Source organism: Salarias fasciatus, chromosome 4, assembly GCF_902148845.1.
Source record: "Salarias fasciatus chromosome 4, fSalaFa1.1, whole genome shotgun sequence".
Classification (NCBI taxonomy): domain Eukaryota; kingdom Metazoa; phylum Chordata; class Actinopteri; order Blenniiformes; family Blenniidae; genus Salarias; species Salarias fasciatus.
This window is the reverse complement of record NC_043748.1, coordinates 26,322,020-26,326,275: the sequence shown is the minus strand read 5'-3', so window position 1 is coordinate 26,326,275 and position 4,256 is coordinate 26,322,020.

The window sequence follows — 4,256 nt, the reverse complement described above, 5'->3', positions numbered from 1 at the left end:
CACACACCAGGAGACACACACCAAGAGACACACCGGGACACACACCAGGAGACACACACCAAGAGACACACCGGGACACACACCAGGAGACACACACCAGGAGACACACCGGGACACACACCAGGAGACACACACCAGGAGACACACACCAAGAGACACACCGGGACACACACCAGGAGACACACACCAGGAGACACACCGGGACACACACCAGGAGACACACCGGGACACACACCAGGAGACACACACCAGGAGACACACACCAGGAGACACACCGGGACACACACCAGGAGACACACACCAGGAGACACACACCAAGAGACACACCGGGACACACACCAGGAGACACACACCAAGAGACACACCAGGACACACACCAGGAGACACACACCAAGAGACACACCGAGACACACACCAGGAGACACACCGGGACACACACCAGGAGACACACACCAAGAGACACACCGAGACACACACCAGGAGACACACACCAGGAGACACACCGGGACATACACCAGGAGACACACACCAGGAGACACACCGGGACACACACCAGGAGACACACACCAGGAGACACACCGGGACATACACCAGGAGACACACACCAGGAGACACACACCAAGAGACACACTGAGACACACACCAGGAGACACACACCAGGAGACACACCGGGACACACACCAGGAGACACACACCAGGAGACACACCGGGACACACACTGCTGGCCAGAGACCAGCTGGACTCCTGGAATTAAACCAAATCAAGCAGCAAAGACAAAGAAAAGACTCTTGTCCAAACAGCTTCAGCACATTGTGAAGGAGAATCCCGGTTTTAGAACAAAGACCTGTCATTTATCATGAGCCACAACCGGGCCGGCAGGGTTCTGATCCAGTGAGGGCCGGCAGGGTTCTGAACCAGTGAGGGCCGGACGGGTTCTGATCCAGTGAGGGCCGGCAGGGTTCTGATCCAGTGAGGGCCGGCAGGGTTCTGATCCAGTGAGGGCCGGCAGGGTTCTGAACCAGTGAGGGCCGGACGGGTTCTGATCCAGTGAGGGCCGGACGGGTTCTGAACCAGTGAGGGCCGGACGGGTTCTGATCCAGTGAGGGCCGGCAGGGTTCTGATCCAGTGAGGGCCGGACGGGTTCTGATCCAGTGAGGGCCGGCAGGGTTCTGATCCAGTGAGGGCCGGCAGGGTTCTGATCCAGTGAGGGCCGGCAGGGTTCTGAACCAGTGAGGGCCGGACGGGTTCTGATCCAGTGAGGGCCGGACGGGTTCTGATCCAGTGAGGGCCGGCAGGGTTCTGATCCAGTGAGGGCCGGCAGGGTTCTGAACCAGTGAGGGCCGGACGGGTTCTGATCCAGTGAGGGCCGGACGGGTTCTGATCCAGTGAGGGCCGGCAGGGTTCTGAACCAGTGAGGGCCGGCAGGGTTCTGATCCAGTGAGGGCCGGACGGGTTCTGAACCAGTGAGGGCCGGCAGGGTTCTGATCCAGTGAGGGCCGGCAGGGTTCTGATCCAGTGAGGGCCGGCAGGGTTCTGAACCAGTGAGGGCCGGCAGGGTTCTGATCCAGTGAGGGCCGGCAGGGTTCTGATCCAGTGAGGGCCGGCAGGGTTCTGAACCAGGCTCAGGCTGAGCCTCATCAGGAGGATCCTGCAGTCCAGAGTCCGGTTCTGTTTGCAGCTCAGTGGAGATGAGGACGGGTTCAAGCTCTTCTTCTCTTCTTTCTGCCGAGAGCCGCTAAGCCCAGGACGAGGGTCCAGTTCCTCCTCGGAGGTGGACTGGAATGAAGCCCGCAGGCCCTTCTTCTCCCGTGTGGCTCACCACCGCCACCAAGGGGCCGCAGGAGGACAGGCAGGCCCGCAGACCCGGGCCTTGAATCCACGGGCCTCGGACCAGAACCCCGAGTCCACGGGACTCAGACAAACGGTCTCGGTCCAGAACCTGAGTCTGGGGTGTCGGTCTCACTCTGGGGCCCTCAGGGCTTTTCTTCAGGTCTGGAGTTCAGTCTATCAGTCATGACACTTTATACAATTCAGTGTTTTTATTTTAATTCCTCTGGCTGTTCATGTATTAAATCTGAATATCTTCACTGCACAACAACAGTAACAATAGTAACTTATGATGATGATTATTATTATTATTGTTTTATTATTATTATTATTATTATTATTATTATTATTATTATTATTATTATTATTATTATTATTAAAATAATAATAATGATGTTGTTATATTAAATCAGGAGTTTGCAGCTCGGTTCTCAGATGCTTCCGTCTTCTCCACGGTCTCGTGACGGTTCCTTCCCGTTCCTCTGCACCGAGCGGCCGCTGCGTGACTCGGGCCTGGCGGGGCTGCAGCCTCCGAGGCCCCGCACCGCTCCCGCAGCGGCCGGCATCGAACAGGGAAACGATTTCCCCTCCATAACGGGCGGACGGCCCGAGCCGCTGCTGCCGCCGCACAGCGCTGCACGCGGAGTCAGTCCGGCCCGCAGCGCCCCGCAGCGCCCCGCAGCTCCGGCAGCCGCACCGCGGCCCGCAAAGCGGCGCGGCCCGCGCAGCCACCAGGCGCGCTCCCGCGACCCGCGTGCACGACTCCTGAGAGAAAACATCTGAAAAAGCAATAAAGTGGTCAAAACATTATTATTATTATTATTATTATTATTATTATTATTATTGTTATTGTTATTATTATTATTATTATTATTATTATTATTATTATTATTATTATTACTATTACTATTACTATTACTATTACTATTACTATTATTATCATCATCATCATCATCATCATCATCACCATTATTGTTGTTGTTGTTTTTAAGTCTTTCTTTACATAATTTGTTTTTACACCTCAAAGCCCGCAGTGTCTTTATTTTAAGAGAATCAGAGTTTTCAGTGGTTTCAAAATAAAAGCTCGGTTCAGAAGATGAAGCTGTTTAAAACATTTCCTGAGATACTTCAGGGTTTATGTTTTCACACTGCGGCTGACTGATGCTGGAGGTCTGTGTGGAGTCTGCATGTTCTCCCTGTGTGTGTCTGTGTGTGTGTGTGTGTGTGTGTGTGTGTGTGTGTGTGTGTGTGTGTGTGTGTGTGTGTGTGTGTGTGTGTGAACTGGAGCTGGCAGTAGAACCCTCGTCCCGTCGTTGTGACTTCACACCAACACTATGAGCTGTGTACACACAGACTCACCTCCTGACGCTGGACGCTGGACACTCTGGTGGTGTTCTGCTGAAGCGAAGAGGACAGACTCTTTCAGAGGACAGATTTCTGGGACATGAATATCGACCAGAGAAACAGAAGCTGCACATCTGGAACACACTGAATAAAGCTCAGATTCCAGCGGTGCAGCTGCGACTGAAGCAGCTCAGCACCGCCGGAGCGTCGTCCAGTGTTGTCCTGTCAGGATGTCCTCGTGTCCTCCGGCCGTCTGTCCCAGTGGGACAGCCTGCAGCTTTACAGTTTCTGCCCGTTGCTTGAACACGTTTTGCAAAACTTGGCTCATTGTGTCAAAACTCTACACACAAGCAAATGAGACACAACACTGGGAAATGAACCGTTCACATCTGTTCACTGAAACTCTGCTATCAAAACCTGACAGTCCTCTGTCAAAATGTCACTCTGATGACAAAATGTTACCCACTTGCATCTTATGAAGCACTTTCAGATCGGCAGCAACACACTAGTCTACTTTATGTAAAACACTGCAGTCTTTCGTTTTCACTCTTTTTATTCAGTTCCACAGAAGGCACGTTTTCACAGCAACCAAAACATGAAATACTCAATCCAAAATCATTACATTGCATTTTACAGTACAGTAAATTCAGTTAAAGCAAAAATAAAACTAAAAATATACTGTCAACACAGAAAAGCACAGTTGTGTGTGGGCTGACAGTTTTTTTCGATTACTAAACACAAAAAGCAAAAATTTGGCACAATTTTCACAATTGCACCCATTCTGTCCTGTAAATGTGAAGGACTGTAACAGTCAGCTGCACTTATTCATGTGGAAGTTCTTTCACCCTGACACTGTTCCTCTCAAACGGGAGCCTGTACAGTCGCTTCATGGTCGTGTTGTGCTTTACCCAGATGCGTCCGACAGCGGAAACGCTTCTTCGATCTGTGTTGTTGAATACGTGCCGATCTGCAGGAATGTGTTGCTGTAGCTGGTGGAGACACACTGCATTGTTTGCTCTGACTGGGTTCACGATGGACAGGTCCTGCTGTTGGGTGGACAGGCGCTGGCGCCCCCCAGGAGGTCT